Source organism: Bos mutus, chromosome 2 (assembly GCF_027580195.1).
Source record: "Bos mutus isolate GX-2022 chromosome 2, NWIPB_WYAK_1.1, whole genome shotgun sequence".
Taxonomy (NCBI): Eukaryota; Metazoa; Chordata; class Mammalia; order Artiodactyla; family Bovidae; genus Bos; species Bos mutus.
In genome coordinates this window covers 14,318,318-14,340,619 of record NC_091618.1, presented here as the reverse complement: position 1 = coordinate 14,340,619, position 22,302 = coordinate 14,318,318, and the positions used below count along the sequence as shown (strand labels likewise).

The 22,302-nt window shown below is 44.3% G+C and overlaps 1 long non-coding RNA gene across 1 annotated transcript in view; it reads left to right on the top strand.

The window, feature by feature from the left end:
* The window catches only part of LOC138991215 (uncharacterized), a 32,406-nt gene extending 16,083 nt beyond the window's left edge, over positions 1 to 16,323 (top strand). Inside the window, exon 3 of the long non-coding RNA XR_011467175.1 lies at positions 13,814 to 16,323. This is a non-coding gene — a long non-coding RNA (uncharacterized lncRNA). The remainder of the gene's footprint in view (positions 1 to 13,813) is intronic.
* Positions 16,324 to 22,302: the final 5,979 nt, after the last annotated feature.

Sequence of the window (22,302 nt, the reverse complement as noted above, 5' to 3'; positions counted from 1 at the left end):
GGTGTTTTATTTGTCTTCATATTCCCATCTCTCAGCTCAGGGCCTGGCACAGAGCAGACATGCCAGAAATAAGTGTTGAGCTGAACACTCAGGGGCTGGAGTGCGCTGCTCTGAGCAGACGCCGAGTCCTGGATGCTGCGGGCCTGATACAGGTGCTTTGGAACACTGGAGATCAGAATCAAAGACTTCTGACCCTGGGGGATCTCATCATCAAGCTGAGTCTTAGGAAACATCATCTCATATCACAAACTGTAAAATATCAATAGTCCCCAGATCAGTGCTATCATCGTTTCTTTTGTATTTTGGAGGTGGGGCTAAGCTTCCCTCCTGGTTTTTTAGGCATGAAATAGAAACAGTAATGTGCACAAATCTCTTTTTAAAAAACTTTTCATGGTGTACGGCAGAAACCAACACACTACTGTAATTATCCTTCAATTTAAAAAATAAATTAAAAAACTTTAAAGTATTTATTTTAATTGAAGTATAATTTTTTATTTTTTGGCCACGCCACACGGCATGTGGGATCTTAGTTCCCCCACCAGGAATCAAACCTGTACCCCCGCTGCACTGGAGGCACAGAGCCTTAACCCCTGGACTACCAGGGAAGTCCCTGGAGCATAGTTATAGTGTGATATTATATAAATTACAGGTGTACAATATAGTGATTCACAATTTTAAAGGTTATACTCCATTTAGAGTTATTATAAAATATTAGCTATGCTTTCCGTGTTGTACAAATGCACAGATCTTAAAAATCTTAAATAAACAGCTGGATAAATGTTTATACTGTAAATGCCTTTATAATCACCATCCAGATCAAGATACAAACCATTTTCAGCACCCCAGCAAGCCTCCTGTAGCCGCCTTTCAGGTACATCCCCTTCCACAGGAGAAGCTACACCTTATGACCTCCATCACCATTAACTAGTTATATCTGGTTTTGAGCTTTTTATAAATAAAATCACACAGTCTGGCTTCTGTCACTCAACATAACTGTTAAGATTCATCTGCATCAGTACTAAGTTCTCGCTTGTGTGTGGTGTAGTATTGTATTGAATAAACATATAACAAAGGACATTTGGTTTGTTCTTCTGAATAAAGCTGTTAAAAACATTCTCTTACAAATCTCTTGATGGCCTTAAGCACTTATTTCTCTTGGCTATATATATGTGAGTAGAATTGTTAGGTCAAAGCAGATACATGTGTTTTGCTTTCATAAATTACTGTCAGTTTTCCAAAACGGTCGTGCCAGTTTACAGTCCCATTGGCAGTTCTATTTGTTCGGCTTTCTTGCTGATACTTTCAGTCCTTTTAATTCCATCCATTTTGGTAGGTGTGTAATGGTATCTCATTGTTCTCATGTGTTTTCTCTAATAAGTAATGATGTTTTCATATGCTGATTTCATGTGCTTATTGGCCATTTGGATGTCCTTTTCTTTCTTTTTCGGAGAAGGCAATGGCACCCCACTCCAGTACTCTTGCCTGGAAAATCCCATGGACGGAGGAGCCTGGTGGGCTGCAGTCCATGGGGTCGCGAAGAGTCGGACACGACTGAGCGACTTCACTTTCACTTTTTCACTTTCATGCATTGGAGAAGGAAATGGCAACCCACTCCAGTGTTCTTGCCTGGAGAATCCCAGGGACAGCGGAGCCTGGTGGTCTGCTGTCTATAGGGTCGCACAGAGTCGGACACGACTGAAGTGACTTAGCAGTTCTTTCTTTTTTATTTTTGGCTACACTTTTAAAATTTAAAAAAATATATATTGTTTTTGACTGCGCTGGGTCTTCATTGCAGTGTGTGGGCTTTCTTTAGTTATGGTGAGTGGGGGCTACGCTAATTACAATTCTCGGGTTTCTCTTGTTGGGGAGCACAGGCTTAGTTGCTTCTCGGCGTGTGGAATCTTAGTTTCTGAACCAGGGATTGCACCCACGTCCTCTGCATTGGCAGGCAGAGTCTTAACCACTGGGCCACCAGGGAAGTCTGTCATTGACCGTTTCAACGAGCCTGTTCAACCTTGATCTTCTCAGCCAGAAATGTCTCACCCACACTTCAATGACCATCCTGGAGCTGCCTCCAGAGATTCTGCTCCTAAACCCTGCATTCACATGTCCAAACCGACTCTTTGATATCTCTAACAGGATGACCCTCATGCTCCTCAAAAATAACATCCCAAACTGAAATCTTCAACTCCTCTCAGGCCCAAATCAATTTGCCTTCCTTTGTGCTCCGGCCAAGTTCATGATCCAGGCAATCTTCACTTACACTGTTCCTCTTAATGCTCAGACCACAGTTTCCCACGGGCTTCCCAAGTGGCGCTAGCAGTAAAGAACCTGCCTGCCAGTGCAGGAGATGTAAGAGACGCAGGTTTAGTACCTGGGTCCAAAAGATCTGCTGGAGGACGGCATTACAATCCACTCCAGTATTCTTGCCTGGAGAATCCCATGGACAGAGGAGCCTGGCGGTCCATAGGGTCACAAAGAGTTGAACACGACTGAAGTGACTTTAACAAACAACACACAGTTTCACATATCTCAAGAAACCTTCACAACCCGTTTCCTTCTTACCCTTTCCATGCCCCTCCTTATCCTGAGACCTCCTCAGGTCTCAGCTTACAGTTACTTCCTCTGGGTTAGGTGTTTCCTATGTGCTCCTCCAGCCACTTCCTTCCACATGCCATTTATCACACGCTGTTGTAATCACCAGGATCATTGCCTGAATCCCTGGATCAGCAGTCTGTTGTTCTTGCCTACTCAGCATTCATTCCCCACTTCTTAGTTAGCACTCCAGTTTTCCCTGGGAGCCATCCCTCTTTCCTCAATCTGTGTGGTCTGGGTAGGGCTGCACGGAAGGGTGTGTCTGTCCCTCAGGCCTGGCTAATTGTCATATTCCATCCTTAAGCCCCATAACTGGGTCAGTGTTAGGCATAAAATCAAGGTAGTTGATCAGAGCCAATCTTAGAATTTTCCCTGGAACAAATGGGAAAGAAAGATTCTTTTTCAGGGGCGGGGATTAGAAGAGGGATGGCATTGACAGGCTAAGAAGAAAACCTAGAGCCAGGGACAGCCATCACGACACCACCAGAAGGAGAAAAGCTGCCTAAGAATGGAGGAAACTCAGAGGAGAGCAGGATCAAGGCAGGAAGAGATTGACTCCCACTGAAAAAATGTCATTATTTTTGGCTGTGCTGGGTCTTTGTTGCTGCACGGGCTTTTCTGAAGCTGCGGCAAGTGGGGCTACTCTTCAGTTGTGTGTGTGGACTTCTCATCGCTGTGGCTTCTCTTGCTGCTGAGCACGGGCTCTGGGATGCAAGGGCTTCAGTACTTGCAGCACGTGGGCTCAGTCATTGCAGCTCCTAGGCTCTAGAGCACAGGCTCAACAGTTGTGGCCCACAGGCTTATTTGCTCCATACCATATGTGGTCTTCCCGGATCAGGGATTGAATCCGTGTCTCCTGCATTGGCAGGCAGACTCTTTACTACTGAGTCACCAGGGAAGCCTCTACTGACATTTTCCAGCCCATGGATCAACCAGCCTGAGGTTCACCCTTTAATCAACTTTTCAGTCAAGTGAGCCAACAAATTCCCCTTTGCTTAAGCCAGTGTGAGTTGGTTTCTGTCACTTGCAACCAAAAATGTACTAATACATTCTTCCATTAGACTGCAAACTCTGTGAAGGCAGCAGTGCCTGGCATAGAATAGGGATTTAGCAAACAGGTTTAAGGAAGGAAAAGAAGGGCGCCTCTTCTTCACTTTGCTAGTCCTTCCTCCCAACTTCTCCCACCAGATGATGTTCTAGCACCATCCTCAAGTTTCCCCTTGCAGGTTCAGGGGTCACTCACTCACCCTCCACCACGGCTGTCTGTTCCCTGATTGCTCTCTAAGCTTACCTGCCTGTCCCATAGACACTCTGATGGCTGTTCCTCAGCTCTCTGTTCTCCACATTACCTTTGCTGATCAATCCAACCAGCCACGCATTCTAAGTGGACGATCTCTCCTCTGTATTACTGGAGCACGTAGATTCTACAATCCTGCATAGCATGTTTTTCATTTTTAGTGCTTTGATGGATTTTCTCATAATCTTCATTTAGCTTTATTGTCAAACTACAGAGTAGCAGTCATTAAATGCCTAAGTTCAGAAGGCTGGCTCAACGAGTCGAATCCCAGCTCTATCCCTTGCCAGCTGTGTGACTCTGAGGAAGTGACTTAACCTTTCTGAGCTTCAGATGCCCCATCTAAAAAATGGAGATGATAACATGACTTACTTTATAGTGTTTTTTGTGAGAAGTTAATGAATTGATTACTGTGAAAAGACTTGTTTACACTCTGGGAAAATTACCACATGAGACATTTCACAAAGGAAGTGAAAACAAGGCCAATTTTCCAAGTGGCTAAAGATGGTTTGTTGGTAGTGGGAAATGGGGCAGGCTAATAGCGTAAGCGTCTTACCAGTAACTCCTAGTGGGTTCTTTTGTTTTCTGTATTTCATCTGTAATGTGTTCTGACATCACTAATGAAATTATCTTCAAGTGTTTGGCTTCTCATTAGGGTTTGAGAGCTGGAGGGGTGACCAAGTGGATTTAACCACAAAGGGGCGCTGGTGGTGTTTGCTGCAAAAACTTGGGGAATAGTGTTGCTTACTCTATATGTACATAAGTTAGGGTCACTGACTGTGATTCCAGCACATGTACATACATGTTAGAGAGAAAATTCAGGAACTCCTCCAGCCACTACCTAACTCGGAGATTTCACAGCTGGGCTGCAGTAAAACATTTCAGTTGTAAGAGCCTGGGCTTCACAACCGGTCGTCCCTGGCTTTAGGCGTCATCTCTGCCTGTTGCTTACTTGTGTGATCTGAAACTAGTAATTTAATCCTCTCCGAGTCTCAGTTTTCTCCTCTGTAGAAATGAATAAAGTAATTGCTTCTAAGGTGCCAATCTGAGGGGTGCCAGTTCACAACATAGTCTATATTATTGATAGCACCTATTTCACAAGGTGGTCGTGAGGATTAAGTGAAATGGTTTCCACAAGGCAATGAGCTCAGTGGTGTGCACATTGCTATTATTAGTTATTGTACATGTATAAGTTCTTCTGTTATCATCATTGTTATAGCAGGAGAATGTAGAGTCAGGCGAGTTAATGAGGAAGCCTTTCTGAAGAGACTCTAAGGCTTAAACTGGATTTGAAAGGTAGGGAGGAAACTATTTTGGCTGAAAAGATCAGGGTGAGTTGTTTTGTAAAGGAAGAAGAGGGAACAGGTGTCTGTGTGGCCAAAACAAGATACTTGGATGCAGCTCAGCCCTGTCCTCAGGGCCCTCTTGGGCCCCGGCCAGTCTTGGGGAATCCCAGAAGCTTCTCTGGCTTGGCTGCAGAAGGAAGCAGACATCTCCTATGGAGAGAAAGGGAAGTCACCAAGCTGCTGCCTGTGGTGCCCGAGATTGGGGCCAAACCGGCTGGCAGACAGATTTCCATGGGGTCAAAGGAGCTGGCGGGGTGAGGACCTGAGGGTCCAGGGCTCTGGCCACGTGGTCCACTGGCCTGGCAGCTTCTTTCTCTCTGCAAGGTTAGCATCTTCTTCCCAGATGCTCAGAATTCCTATCTCTTCTTCCCAGATGCTCAGAATTCCTATCTCCTGTGTGCCAACCTGGGGGTCTTCTCCAGGGAAGGGAGGTGAGCACTGTACAGGGAACTATGAGAGAACTAAAACTCAGCTTCCAAAGTTCTTCATGGGACTTTATCTGAGAGACCGCCAGATGAGGCTTTGGGGCCATCTCCTGTCTGCCTCTCTGTATCCATCTCCCATCCTGCCTTGGGTCTGCCTGGTTTTGCTACACCTACAGACTTTTTGCCTTCTGGCTTCTTGCTAGGCCTGTTCATTGAGGAGCCTGTGGATGACAGGCAAGAGGAGAGAGAGGTATTTACACCCCTGGCTCCCTCCACAAGCTGGCGGTACTCTGTGATGGACAGCCACTGCTCTTCTACCAAAGGCCCTCCTCTGGGTCCAGGTGACTGTTTTCTCCTCTGTTCTTCAGGCCTAGATGTAGTGATAACTCCTCAGTTATTACTAGTCCCAGGTCACCATGCTTCCCATTGAGGTTCTCTTACACTGAGCTTCCCTGGTGGCTCAAATGGTAAAGAATCTGTGTGCAAAGCAGGAGACCCAGGTTCAATCCCTGGGTCAGGAAGATCCCTGGAGAAGGGAATGGCTACCCACTCCAGTATTCTTGCTTGGAAAATTCCATGGACAGAGGAGACTGGCGGGTTATAGTCCATGGGGTCGCAAAGAGTCAGACACGACTGAGTGACTAACACTCATTTCCACTTTACAGTGTCTATACCATAGTAAATAAACCCTCTTCCAATGATTCTAATTTGAGTGTGCCATCTGCTTTCAGCTGGGACCCTGACTGATGCATTTGCCAAGTAAGGATTTTTTGGTTGTCTTAAGGCGGAGAGAGAGAGAATGTGAATTCTTGTCTCATTATTGCTTCAAGTACCTGAAGCTTGAGGTACAGACTTTAGACGTGTCTGCTCAAGTGTTTAGGCAAGAGCTCAGAGTTTGCAGGTTTCAGTCTCTTTCTGTTCTTCAGCTCTGATTCCTTTGGATTTGCATGGCACTCAGGCATTCTCTCTACCTGGCAACCCCCAGCAAATCCAAACTTATAGCCTCCCAGTGTCACGTCCAAAGCCAGGTTCATATCTTTCCCGATGGATTCAACAAAGATCCAGCATTCTTGTTGGCTCTGCATGGGTCACAAGATCACTCTTTAAAAACAATTTTTTAAAAAAAGTTATTTGGTGGTGCCAGGTGTTGGTTTTGGTACACAGGATCTACTGTCTCTGATGTGGCATGTGGGATTTTTTTTTTTTTTCAGTTGTGGCATTTGAACTCTTAGTTATGGCATTGTGGGATCTAGTTCCCTGACCAGGAATTGAACCCAGGGCCCCTGCATTGGGAATGTGGAATCTTAGCCACTGGACCACCAGGGAAGTGCCACAAGTTCACCCTTGAACCAACTGCTGTGACCAGGAAGATGGGATAAGCAAATGGCCAGATCTGAGTCACACACCCTCACTGAAAGCTTGAAATAGAGGTGTCAACTCCACCCAAATCACAAGGCCTAAGGGTGGGGGAGGGTGGTTCTCCAAAGAGCGAAGGTACTCTAACCAAAAGAGGAGGTATGGATACTGAGCAAGATAAAACCACAGGAGTCTATTCTACTTGGCTGTGTGAATTTGGATAAGTAACCTAACCTCTGGAACTTTTGTGTCCTCTCCTCCAAGAGTACTAGGAATATCTAGTGATTCTTGAGCAGCTACCGTGTGCCAGGCCCTACCCTAAGTGTTTTAGATGAATCTTTGTTTAGTAATGACCATTATTTCCTCCTCTTTACAGTAAGATAAAACAGCTTTCCCGGGGTTCCAAAAGCCTAGATGTGGCAGAGATGGAACGTGAGCCCAGATTTGTCCGATCCAAGAGCATGTGCTATTACACCCTGGTAGCTCAGTCGGTAAAGAATCTGCCTGCAATGCAGGAGACTTGGGTTTGATCCTTGAGTTGGGAAGATCCCCTGGAAGAGGGGGACCTTCTCCAGTATTCTTGCCTGGAGATTCCCCACGGACAGAAGAACCTGGCGTGCTGCTGTCCATGGGGTCGCAAAGAGTCTGACATGACTGAGCAACTAAGCACAGCGTAGCCTCTTATTTTATCTTTATTTTTGGCTGCACTGGGTCTTCATTGCGGTGTGTGAGATCTTCATTGCAACGTGTGAGATCTTCATTGCAGAGCATGTGGGCTCAGTAGTCGCTGCGTGAGGGTTTAGTTGCCCCATGGCGTGTGGGATCTTAGTTCCCTGACCAGCGATCAAACCTGCATCCCTTGCATTGGAAGGCAAATTCTTAACCACTGGATTGCCAGGGAAGTCCCTGCCTCTTAGTTTAGAGCCCAGCTTGTAAAGTTGTGAGGACTAAGCTTGCAAGGTTGTTGTGAGGATTAAAAGAGATGCAATAAAAATGATACAACCAACATTTATTATGCTCTTACTATATGCGAGACCCTGGGCCCAATGCTCTAATGTGAGTTCATATTTAATCCTTGCAACAACTTTCTCAGCCATGAGAACACCTAGCACAACCCCTGCCCAGTATGAATTCAGTGATACCTTCTCTCCCCTTATGCTCCTGACTTTCCTCTTCGTTTTGGTTCAAGCACCTCTGCCATGTGCTAGGGGTCTTCAGTGTTGTTCAGAGTCTCTGAGCTATTTACCCTGCTGCCTAGAAGCTTAGAAAAACCAGGTTTGGGGCTCACAGGAGATTGGAGAAGTCCTCATGGGGAGACAGGGCTCAATCAGAGGAAAGGGAAAATAGGCCTGAGGGAAGTGATGTGATTAGTGTTATTGCATCTGTGTTTTTCCCCTGAGCACCTTTGGTCACTTTTAAACATCTCACGGGAACTGGGGTTTACCGTTTGGGGAAGTGAGAGAGATAGAGAGTTGATGAGTCCAAAGCTTCCCAGCAAGCTGATGTCAGGACCACATATAAATTCTGGTTTTCCCTCCAGTTCTCCGGACTGTTTCATCCTGGGGTTAGTTGTCCATTATCTTTGCTTTTTGGAAGATTTAAACATTTGTTTATTTATTTGGCTGCACCAGGTCTTAGTTGCAGCCTGAGGGATCTTTGATCTTGCTTGTGACATGCAGGACCTTTTTAGTTGTGGCATGTTGGGATCTAGTTCTCTGACCAAGGATCAAACCCAGGCCCCCTGCACTGGGAGCATGGATGGAGTCTTAGACACTGGACAACCAGGGAAGTCCCTATTGTCCATCATATTTGACTCTTCCTTTCTTCTCTTTATTCTCTTAGGTGCCAGGACCTGACGTTTCTCCCAAATGATTATTGTTACCTTAAAGATTGTTGAAAACTTTGACCAAGTTTTCTCCATTGGGATTGAGGGCAGGGACTGTATCTTTCATTGTTTGTGTTTCCAGCAACTAAATGCATGTTTAATTGAACTTAATAATAGCGATAATTTATTCAGAGCCTCCTGTGAACCAGTTACTTCACAGATCATCACATTTGATTCTCACAACAACTGTGTGTTAGAGCTACTGTTTTTATCCTTGTTTTACAGAAGAGGAGTATGTAGCTCTAAGATAGGTGACTTGTCTAAGGTCATGAGGCTAGCAAGTGGCTAAACGGTAAGCCAATGAGTAGCTTGGACGTCTCTTTTGAACTCCAGACTCGCGTATCCCACTATCTATTTAACGTATCCTCTTGAATGTCCAATGGGCATCTGAAAACTAACATGCCCAGGATTGAGTTCCTGGTCCATTCCCCCTAACCTCTGATCAATTAATTGCAACTGCATCTTTTAGTTATTCAGGACATCAACCTTGAAATATCCTTAATTTCTCTCTCTCACACACCCTAGCTCCAGGCTATCAGCACACTTGGTCGGCTCTACCTTCAAAATAACTCCAGAGTTGACCCTTTCTCATTCTCTCCACTGCTCCTTTTCTGGTCCAAGCCATCATCATTATCACTGTAACAGCCTCCTAGTTGATTTTCTTGCTTTTGCCTTTGCCCTCTGTAATCTATTCTCAACAGATTTAAATGTCACCTCTCTGCTCGAAAACCTTCAGCGGTTAAAGTCATGAGTAAAAGCCAAAGTCTGTACTCTGAGCCACAAGGCATTATCTGAGCTGGCTTCCTGAGACTTCTCAGACCTCATGTTTCAGGCTCCTCCTCCCCATTACTTCAGAGCCTTTGCATATGCTGTTTGCTCCACCTGGAAAATCTCTTCCCCCAAATATACACATGACTAGCTTCTGGATCTCTTTCAGGTCTTTGTTCCAATGCCATCTTGTGAGGCTTTTCCTGGACATTCTACCTAAAATTTCACACCCTCTCCTGATATTTCCTATTCATCTTTCCTATGTTATTTTTTTCTCCTTAGGACTTAACACCATCTAAGATAATATATGAATATACTCTGGTTTATTATCAGTCTTCTCACTAAAATGTATGCTCCTTTATAGCAGGAGTTAGGTTACTATTCTTTCAAACTGACTGTCTAGCTCCTTTAGCAATGCCTGGCACATATGAGGGGCTGATGCTGTAGAGACATAGATATAGAGAAGCATGCAGAATGCCTCCTGGAAATCCAGGAGGAAAGGAGTGTGCAGAACTACATGTAACAGTTCTTTATCCCGAACTCAGATCTATTGAGTTATTTCTCTGCTTTAGGGGAAGAATGAGTTGGAGGCAGAGAGAAGACAGGATTATTGTATCAATGAATGCCTTGCCCATGGAAGGAAAACATCAGGAGGAAATTATGGGTGTTTCCCATTTAATAATCACAAAGTCCTTTTTAAAAAAATAATAGCTTTATTGCCATATATTAGGTGGGTGCAAAATAATTGCGGTTTTGTACCGTTGAACTTTGCCATTTGATATTGGAATATGTTCTTTAATGTGGTTATGTTATGTATCATTTTAATGCTCATTTCTCACTTTATGTTTTTTTTTTTAATATTTATTTATTTATGTATTATTATTAGCTGAGTTGGGTCATTGTTTAAGAACACACGCTTAGTTGCACTGTGGCATGTGGGATCTGACCAAGGATTGAACCTGCGTCCTGACCAGGGATCAAACTTGCGCCCCCTGCACCAAAAGCATGGAGTCTTAACCACTGGACCACCAGGGAAGTCCGTCACTTCATGTTTTTTTGCTAATGACTTATTATGCGGGCTTCCCTGGGGGCTCAGGTGATAAAAGCGTCAGCCTGCAGTATGGGAGACCCAGGTTCGATCCCTGGGTCAGGAAGATCCTCTGGAGAAGAAAATGGCAACCCACTCCAATACTCTTGCCTGGAAAATTCCATGGATGGGGGAGCCTGGTGGACTACAGTCCATGGGGTCGCAAAGAGTCGGACACAACAGAGTGTCTTCACTTATTATATATATTTTATATTTATTTTAGACTATGGAAATGATGTTAGACAAAAAGTAAATTTGAGCGATTTTCTTATTTGAGTTCAAAATGGGTGATAAAGCAGCAAAGACAACTCACAACATCAACAACACTTTTGGCCCAGAAACTGCTAATGAACGTACAGGGCAGTGGGGGTTCAAGAAGTTTTACAAAGGAGACAAGAGCCTTGAGATGAGGAGTATATAGTGGCAGACCATCAGAATTTGACAAGGACCAATTGAGAGCAATCATAGAAGCTGATCCTCTTACAACTACAGGAGAAGTTGCTGAGGAACTCAACGTTGACCATTCTCTGGTCATTTGGCATTTGAAGCAAATTGGAAAAGTGAAAAAACTCGATAAATGGGTGCCTCATGAGCTGACTGCAAATCAAATAAATCGTCGTTTTGAAGTGTCATCTTCTCTTATCCTTTGCAACAACAACGAATCATTTTTTTATTGGATTGTGGTGTTCGAGGAAAAGTGGATTTTAAGAGATAACTGGCGACAACCAGCTCAGTGGCTGGACAGAGAAGATGCTCCAAAGCACTTTCCAAAGCCAAACTTGCACCAAAAAAGGTCATGGTCACTGTTTGGTGGTCTGCTGCTGGTCTGATCCACTACAGCCTTCTGAATCCCAGTGAAACCATTACATCTGAGAAGTATGCTCAACATATTGATGGGATGTGCTGAAAATTGCAATGCCTGCAGCCAGCACTGGTCAACAGAATGGGCCCAGTTCTTCTCCATGATTCCGCCCGACCGCACATTGCATAACCAATGCTTCAAAAGTTAAAAGAATCGGGCTACGAAATTTTACCCATCTGCCATATTCACCTGACCTCTCACCAACAGACTACCACTTCTTCAAGCAACTTTTTGCAGGGAAAATGCTTCCACAACCAACAGGAAGCAGAAAATGCTTTACAAGAGTTTGTCAAATCCCGAAGCACAGATTTTTACACTACAGGAATAAACAAACTTATTTATTATTGGCAAAAATGTGCTGATTGCAATGGTTCCTACTTTGATTAATAAAGATGTGTTTGAGCCTAGTTATAATTATTTAAAACTCATAGTCCAAAACCACAATTATGTTTGCACCAATCTCATAATTCACATACAACATGGTTCACTTTTAAGTGTAAAGCTCAGTGATTTTTAGTATCTTCACACAATTGTGCTATCATCACCACACTCTAATTCCAGAAGATTTTCACTGCTCCATTATCCTTTGAAGCAAAAGATTTTCAATATTTACAAAGCCCCGTTTATCTATTTCTTTATTTTGCTGCTTGTCCTTTTGGTGTCATATCTAGGAAACTATTGCCTAATACAATGTCACAAAGATTTGCTGTTGTATCTTCTTCTAAGAGTTTTGTGGTTTTAGCTTTAACATTTAGGTCTATAATATAGTTTGAATTAAATTGTTTATATGGCATGAGTAGGGATTCAGCTTTGTCCTTTTGCCTATGGATATCCAATTGTTTCCTTTGCACTCTTGTCTAAAATTAATTGAGCATAAATGTAGAGGTTTATTTCGAGACTCTCATTTCTATTTCATTCCCTGATACTGGGAAAGACTGAAGGCAGGAGCGAAAAGGGACGACAGAGGATACGATGGTTGGATGGCATCACTGACTCGATGGACATGAGTTTTGAGCAAACTCCAGGAATTGGTGATGGACAGAGAAGCCTGGTGTGCTGCAGTCCATGGGGTCGCAAAGAGTCAGACACGACTGAGCAACTGAACTGAAGTGAATCTTATTTTTTAAAAAAACATGTATTTATTTGGCTGCACTGGGTCTTAGTTGCAGTGCTAGAGATCTTTAATCTTTGTTGTGGTGTCTTTAGCTGTGGTATGTGGGATCTAGTTCTCTGATCAGGGATCAAACCTGGACCCCCTGCATTGAGAGTGCAGAGTCTTAGCCACTGGACACCAGGGAAGTCTCATCTTATTTTTTATTCTTGTGCCAGTATCACACATTGATTATTTTAGCTATGTTAAGAAGCTTGAAATTTCCCCCCTAAGATTGTTTTGACTATTCTGTGTCATTTGCATTTCCATATAAATTTTAGCATCAGCTTGTCAATTTTTGCAAAAAAAAAGCCAGCTGAGATTTTGATAGGCCTTGCATTGAAACTGTAGATTAGTTCGGGGATGTTATCATCTTACTCCCCAGAAACCCATCTGTTCATTCCAATCCATGAACAGATTTCTTTCCATTTAAGTCTTAGGTATCTTTTGAGTCTTCTTTTAATCTCTTCTTTTTCCAACAATCTTTTGTAGTTTTCAGTGTATGAATCTTGTACTCCTTTTGTTAAATTTATTCCTAAGTATATTATTCTTATTGATGCTATTGTGAATAAATTTATTTTCTCAGTTTCATTTTCAGATAGTTCATTGCTAGTTATTATGGGCTGAATATTTGTGTCCCCACAAAGTTCATTCATTGAAGTTCTAATCCCCAGTGTGATGATGGCCTTGGGAGATGATATGATCATGAGCGTGAATCCAATGAATGGAATTAGAGCCCTTATAAAAGGGACCCCAGAGAAGACAGCTGTCTGCAACCCAGAAGAGGATCTCACCAGAACCTGACCGTGCTGACACCCTGGTCTCAGACTTCCAGCTTCCAGAGCTGTGAAAAATAAATTTTTGTTGTTTTTAAGGCACCCAATCTATGGTATTCTATGATAGCAGCCGAATGGACTAAGACATAGTGTATAGAAATTCAACTTATTTTTGTGTATATCCTATAACCTAGCCAAACTCATTTACTAGTTTTAACAGTTTTTTTTTTTTGTATGTGTGTGTGTATGTATGGATTCCTTATATGCAGAGTACATCATGCAAAATGCTGGCCTGGATGAAGAACAAGCTGGAATCAAGGTTGCTGGGAGAAATATCAATAACCTCAGATACACAGATGGCACCATCCTTATGGCAGAAAGCGAAGAAGAACTAAAGAGCCTCTTGATGAAGGTGAAAGAGGAGAGTGAAAATGTTGGCTTAAAACTCAACATTCAGAAAACTAAGATCATGGCATCTGGTCCCATCACTTCAAATAGATGGGGAAACAGGGAAACAGTGGAAACAGTGGCAGACTTTATTCTTTTGGGCTCTCAAATCACTGCAGATGGTGACTGCAACCATGAAATTAAAAGACACTTACTCCTTGGGAGAAAAGTTATGACCAACCTAGACAGCATATTAAAAAGCAGAGACATTACTTTACCAACAAAGGTCCGTCTAGTCAAGACTATGGCTTTTCCACTGGTCATGTATGGATGTGAGAGTTGGACTGTGAAGAAAGCTGAGCTCCGAAGAATTGATGCTTTTGAACTGTGGTGTTGGAGAAGACTCTTGAGAGTCCTTTGGGCAAGGAGATCCAACCAGTCCACCCTAAAGGAAATCAGTCCTGAATACTCATTGGAAGGACTGATGGTGAAGCTGAAAATTCAATACTTTGGCCACCTGATATGAAGAGCTGACTCATTTGAAAAGACCCTGATGCTGGGAAAGATTAAAAGCAGGAGGAAAAGTGGATGACAGAGGATGAGGTGGTTGGATGGCATCACTGACTCAATGGACATGGGTTTGAGTAAGCTCCAGGAGTTGGTAATGGACAGGGAGGCCTGGTGTGCTGCAGTCCATGGGGTCGCAAAGAGTCAGACACGACTGGGTGACTGAACTGAACTGAACTGAGATTAGTTCTCTTTTCTTTTTGCCATCTCCAGAGATAGTCATTATTATTATTAATTCCTAGTGTTTCCTTCCAATGTATTCTATACATATCTAAATAGAAATGTGTACTGTTACACAGATCCTTATTTAAGACACAACACATTTACACTTATTGACAGTTACATATCGTGCTTGGTTTTTTTTTTTTAACTTAACAATGAATCTTGGACATCATTTCAGAGTGGCACATATAGATCCACCTCATTCTTTTTAACAGCTGCATACTATTCCATTTTGTCCAAATGCCCCCATACTGAGTGCTATTTAGATTGCAGTTTTGTGCTTTGCCAACAATTCTGCAACAAATATCCTTGTGTGAATTTATTTGTGCATATCAAGCTGCTTTGACAAATACTTGAAAAGTAATTAGAAGCATACAAGAACACAAGCTTTATTTATTTACTTTGGCCACACCACATGGCATGTGAGATCTGAGTTCCCCAGCCAGCATGGAACCTTCACCCTCTGCAGTGGAAGCTCGGAGTCTTAACCCCTGGGTCCTAAGAGCTTTTATAATTGGGATGATTGTATTTATCTTCTTTCAACCCTGCCTTCTACTTTCTGGAACCTGAACTCCAAACCATCAGTGCTCTTTAGCGAGCAGGAAAGTTTTTCATCACTTACTCAGTACCCCACCCTCAAACAGGCTATGACCTGGGCTAAGGGAGGCTAAGGGTATGACTGCAAACCCATCAGGACAGTGCTGTCCACGCCAAGCCAGAGGTTCCCAGGAGACGTTCTATTCCACCTGCTAGAGCAAGTGGTGGTGTGCAGCACGCTGATGACTGCAAGGGTAGGTGACCTTGGCCAATCACGATGTGACTGGTGTGCTGTTTAGCACATCAGAACTGCCCTGTTCTGACCAGAAGAGGGCAGTAGTGAGCTGCCTAGCGTTTCTGCCAGGCTCATGGAAGGTTCCCCTCCCTGAACAAGGAGCTTCTGTCTGGAGCAGCTCCACAGAACCGGGCAGCCAGGTACGTCTCCCTGTGCATGAAGAAGGAAGGCATATTAGAGGTAATCTGGTAGAATATGTATTGAGGACAATAGAGGAGAAAATAAAGTCAAGGTAACTCCCTTATGAAAATAGCTTCATTTTTTCTCATAAATATAAACATAATGTATATACATTATGTACATTTCAAACCATACATGACAGTACAAAGAAGAAAAAGACACCTGAAATCCCATGGCCTGGGATAACCATTGTTCACATTGTCCGCAATATTTTTGTAAGCTGCTTTTTTTTTAAGCTCAGAAAATGATGTGAACATCCATCTTTGTCGATACCTCAAATGTTAGAGGCCTCAGGACTTGAACTTACATAAATGCTTCTTCAGTTTTCACACCCTAGTTACCCCAAAGGCAGAGAAGATGAATGTATAGCTGGGCGAGTGGTGTGTGAGACAGTGTGTGTGATGCTGGGATGAGAAGGAGAAACTTCTTTGAAATATTGTGCTTTAACCTTAAATGTTCACATTTTGCGTTTTACATTATAATATTTGGCAAACTACTCCATGTTTATTTTAATTTAAAAAGATTGTCTTTTGTTCTTCTAGTCTTTATAATATTCTGTTGTATATATGTACTATCATCTATTAAACGAAACACAGTGTTGAACATGTCAGTCATTTCCAATTTTTTTCCAATATAAACACTACTGCAATGAGCATTCTTATGCAAATGTATTTTTTGTCTGAATTATATCCTTGGAATGAGTTCCAGAATAGGCATTTATATACCCTTTTTTTAAAAAATTATTAATTTCACTCTGTCAGGCCTTAGTTGCAGCACGCAGGAGCTTCCATTGCAGCATTTGGACTCTCTACTTGTGGCGTGCTCGGTACTTGTGACATGTGGGCTTAGTTGCTCCTCAGCACGTGGCATCTTAATTCCCTGACCAGGGATTAAACTCAAGTCCCCTGAATTGCAAGGCAGATTCTTAACCACTGGACCACCAAGGAAGTCCCCAGAACTGGCATTTTTAAAAATAAAGACACTCTTTGCCTCCTCAATGCTTTTGAAAATCGGGTGCACATGATGAAAAGGGTGCTGATGGGGAGAAGGCTTGTTCCCTTAGACTTCCTCGTGTAGCTGTTGTTCTTCGGTTGCTAAGCCGAGTCTGACCCTTTGTGACCTGCGGACTGCAGCCTGCCCCCTGTCTTTCACTACTTCATGTGCACTGAGTTGGTGATGCTGTCTAACCATCTCATCCTCTGCTACCCACTTCTGCTTTTGCCTTCGATCTTTCCCAGCATCAGGGTCTTTTCCAATGAGTTGGCTCTTCGCATCAGGTGGCCAAAGTATTGGAGCTTCAGCATCAGTCCTTCCAACAAATATTCAGCATTGATTTCCTTTAGGATAGACTGGTTTGATCTCCTCACAGTCCAAGGAACTCTCAAAAGTCTTCTCCAACTGGCACCTTTTAGTGGCCTGGTTCTGGACTTGGACTCAACCCCTCTTTTGCATTTGGCACAAAATGATTACATGGCTTCTTGGTGCCCAGCACTGTGCTAAGTAAAATCTTTCCACCTTATCTCATTCACTCTTAACTACCTGGTAGGGTGGGCATTATTATTCCTGTTTTATAGAGGAGGAAGCCAGTTCAGTGAATCCATGTGTTCTGGCCAAGGTTACACAGCTAATAACTGAATGTGTAGGTGTCTTGATTAGGAAGCCTAGCAAAGGGACTTCATCAACCTTGTAAACAGGACACCTTGACTGCAGACTTGTTTCTAAGATAGTTGTCTAAAAAACATTTTAGATATAAGGAAAAACAACCCCCCCACACACAAACCTCTAAAGCTATTTTAAGTTTTCAAAAAAGCAGGGAGTGTAATGGTAGAAGAGAGAATTATATGAACACAGAGAAATCTCTTGGAGCCTAAAAGGAGAAGTAATTTGCCTCATGAGAAAAGAGGAAGCAACTCTTCTCTCTCTCTCTCTGTTTGCTCTCTATTTCTCAGAGAGGTCACGGCCTCTCTTCCCATGTGAGTCAACCTCATTCTTCTTGAATAGATCAGTTTCTAAGGTCCCCCATGAATGTGACTTTCTCCCAGCTCCCAACTTTCTATCCCCTCAGTTTAAGCATGTAGTTCAGACAGAACTAGGATCTCTTCAGTCCTAAACCCAAATCCCCAGGAGAGAGAATCTGATCTGATTACGCTGCAATACACATCTACTTCTGGTCCAACCAGTTGTATAGTTGGAGGGCAGGGTTCAGTACTAACATGGCTGTTAGTCTAGTTTGTGGGTAGGCACCAGTTCTTACAGAAAGATCACTGTGGCTGGGCACATTCCTATAAAGATATATGTTTATGTCTACTATGACTGCCTTTCTATAGAATCCAAATATTAATCTGCTCTCCTTTGGATGCGTGACTAGCACTCAACTCAAGGTGACTTGAAAAAAAAATAATTTATTGTCTCTAAGACAACAGTCAAGGGCTTGGATTTAGGCACAAATAGATACGCTTGCTCAAAAGATACCATTAGGAACCTGTCTCTTTCTGTTTCTCAGGCCTTTTTCTGTGTCTGCTTCCTTTCTAGGCAAGCTTTCTCCTCTTTGTGGTAATGCGGCCACTAGCAGCTCTAGCCTTGTATTCTCATGACTTAGCTTCCTCTGAGGAAAGTGAATTTTTTCTTCCCAATCCTTACAGCTCTGATTGGCTTTGATTGACTTACAAGCCCATCTTGAACCAATCACTGTGGCCAGGGGGTAGTTTTCTCTAATTGGCTAGTCTTGGGCCACATGACTATTCCTAGAGTTCAGATGGGGAAGCCACCTTGAGTGGGGGAAGGACAGTTTCCCAAAGGAAAAATGGGGAGCTCTTAACAGAGATTCCAGAACCTACTATTTTAAAACAGCAGATTGAATTTGCACCAATAACCTCCTAAGTATGTTAAAGAATCCTGGGAGAGGGGGAAGAGATGCCTTTCATTCTTTTATTCGATATATGTTTATTGAGGGTTCCATATATGCTCAACATATATGTAAAAAACTAGGCTCAGGGGATCCAATAGTTAATGAGATGGACAAGGTCCTTGCTGTCATGGAGCTTAAATTCCAGCAGTGCACCAACAAATACATGTATCTTGAGCACCCACTATGTACAAAATAGTTTCAACTACTTTCTTTCCCCTCTCATTCATATAAAGAGAGAGAGAACGTGGCCTTTCCCTCTAAGAGGAGTTTACAATATACCAAGGCTGATGAAATAGTGATAAGTAGTAAGAGGGGCTCAAGATGGGGAACACATGTACACCCATGGCTGATTCATGTCAATGTATGGCAAAACCCACTACAATATTGTAAAGTAATTAGCCTCCAATTAAAATAAATAAATTTTTTTTAAAAAGTAATAAGAACAAATGGTAAGTGCCCAGAGAGTTACACAAACAAGAAAGGGCTCTGAGACAGGGCTGTGCTGAGGAAGAATGCTACGACATGGCAATAATAAAAATAACAATAATGGGTAACATTCATTCAGTGTGTACTGGATGCCAGGCACTGTGCTAAGAGCTTTCTGAGCTCTATCTCCTTTAACCCCAATAACAACCCTATGAAGAAAGTACCCTGTCTTACAAAGGAAGGAATTGGGGCTCAGAGGGGTGAAGTCAATTTCCCGAGAGCACGCAGCCAGAGGTCGCAGAGTCAGCACTTGAACCCAGGTCTCTCTGACTTCAGAGCCCATCACTTTAACTATCACACAGTTCTGGGCCTAGAAAGAAGGGCAGGAGGGCCGAGAAAGAAGGCCAGGAAATGTGGGTCTGTAGTGTTCCTGGGGTGGGGGTGGAGGCAGAGGGCAAGGAGCCAGCAGGAGCAGGCTTTGTTCTTCCGGCTACACTGAGGGCTTCTCTGAGTCTCCATACATGGCAGAAAGTGGCCGTCCCCAGCTTTGGGGCCGGTGTCTGACTCCCTGGTGCTGATTACAAACTGGCAGCCCTGTAGGTCAAATATGATGCACAAGATATTCTTAGTCGGTGGCATTAAAAAATGAATTAGTGCCCAATATTTGAAAACTGGGAAATTTCACATGAAAGTATGGAAAATCACAATATCTGACAAGTCTGGACCTACATTCCCATGGCAACCATCTGCTAGAGCAGAGTAACAGCTGCTGTCATAGACAAGGCCCACAGTCTCCATGTGCCACCGTCGCCCATTCCCTGTTGTCTCTCCTTGGGCTGTTCCACCCATTGTCGTTACTGATGCGACCCCTGGGGTGGTGCTTGGACTATGGTCACTATGCCCCAGTTTCAGAGTCCCAGAAGACAGAATACAGCTCAGCTTGGGTCAAATGTACACCTCTGGTTCAAGCACTGTGAGGATTGCAGGGCAGGCTTTGGTGAGATCGTGAGTCTAAGGGCACCTCTCTGTGAGGTCTGTGGGCAACAGTGGTCCTCAAGAAAAGAACTGCAGCTGGACAGACACTCCCAGACAAATCCAGTACAAAGGGGGAAGAAATTAAGACTGAGAGCCTACTTGCGAGACGTGTAGTAATTTAGGCTGCAGGTCATGATGAAGACCTGAAGTGGAGCAGAAACAATGGGAATGGAGGAGAAAGGAGGCGATCGATGAGATGCTAAGGGTATGGTGATTTGTGGGCAGGGCAGGAAGATGGCAAAGACAATGTTTGAGCCTCTGGCTTGGGTAAAGGGTAAAAGGTGGTGTCATTCGTCAAGATGGGGAACCCAGGAGGAGGAGCAGGTTAGGGAGGAAGTAAAAAGTTGGGTTTAGGGTGTGTTGAGCCTGCTGTGCCTGGGGTCATGCAAATAGAGCTGCTTGGTGGCATTTGGTAGAAGATCTAGGCTGGAGATATGATCTGGGAAGGTGTTAGTTGCTCAGTCGTGTCCGACTCTTTGGGACCCCATGGACTGTAGCCTGCCAGGCTTCTCTGTCCATGGACTTTTCCAGGCAAGAATACTGGAGTGGGTTGCCATTTCCTTCTCCAGGGTATCTTCCTGACCCACGGATCGAACCCTGGTCTTCCACATTGCAGGCAGATTCTTTACCATGTGAGCCACCAGGGAAGTGACCAGCGAAGAGGTGGAAGTTAAAGACCTGGGAACAGATTAAACCTGGGAAGGGGCTTGAAGATAAGGAAGGGAAGACAGCTAAGAGCAGAGTCATGAGGACAGGGAGAGCAGCCAGTACCCAGAGTGCTGGTCTCAGGGGGAGGAGAACCAGGGGGCTGTGGTCTGACAGAAGCCCCAGGAGGGAGAGTTTAAAGAAGGGGGTCGTCAGAGTGTTTGAATGTTTGCAGAGGGCAAGAAGGAATGGCCTGGAGACAGTGTTTGGGATTTGGCAACTAAGAAGCCACTGATGACTGTGATGGCCGTGGAGTGGTTGGGCCGAAGGCAAGGTGCAGGGGCTGAGAAATGATCGGGCAGGGAGGATGGGAGGCAGGGTGTCAACTCTCCCTGGGACTGGGGCGTGGCAGCAAGGAAGAGAGTTTGTCCCACAGCGAAGAGTTTGTGTAAAACAAGATTTCATGGGAAGGCCTGGCGGCAGGCTAGAGACCCAGGTGTAGCTCATGTCTTATTCTGAGAGCAGAAGGGAATGGAAAGGTCTCAGATGCCCCGTGCTGTCTTGTTTATGGAGCCTGAATGAAAGCCCCTCCTAGGGGCCAGCAGAGGGAAGTTGCCCTGAGAGGAGGCCCTGGTTTTGAGGTTGGGTTTTGCTGGGTTTCCCCCATTCTGCATCTAGTTTCCTTGATCCACTGATTATCTCGGGCCGGTTTTGCTGAATGACTCAGGAGTTTAAGCAAGCTTTGCTTACTCGGTTTCACAGTTCTGGGGGAGGGGCAGTCGGATGCTTTCCTGATAACTGGGAAACAGTCATTAGATACTGAAAGGAGGACAATTAGGCCTCAGCTTCAGGGGCACAGAGAGAGAGGGAGGGAGAAGAGGGCAGGGGAGAGGAAAAGAAAAAAAAAGGGGAAGGCTCTCTAAGCAGGAAAGAATTTCAGTGCCTGGACCTGGAAGCAAACAGCTGATTTTGGGCTCCATTGCCTCTCTGCCTCCTGCTGTGTCTTAATAAAAATAACAATATGCAACAGGTAGTGAGCGCTTTCGCCCTCACCAGACTCTGTTCTAAGGGCCTAGGGGCTTTATCTCTGAAGTCTATTACTCTGATGATTCTGTTTGACACGAGGAAGTTGAGAGTTAGGGAGGTGAAGTCACTTGCCTGGGGCACCCAGCCAGTAACTGGAAGTTCTGCGACATGACTGCCAAAAACCTGTGTTCTCTACCCCGTGTGACTCCGCACTTCTGAGGTTGTGGCTAGGTGACCCACAAGGTGGTGGGCTTGGCCAGGGGCCTCCGCGATGAAGCTCTCAGCAAATGCCTGGAAACAAGCTTCTCTCCGGCTCGGGTTTCTACTGGGAAGGAAGGGACAGGATCCTCTCAGCTTCTTCTGAGGCTCCTTGTCACCTGAGACACCCTTCCAGAGCTCCCTCCCCCGAGCGTCTAAGCCCAGGAATAAAGGGCCTATTCACTGGGCCTCTCCTAGCTGGTCTGGAAGTGGCCAGGCAGCAGCCTGCGGTCAGTCCCCCTCCTCCAGCCTGGCCCCTCCTCTGGACTCGA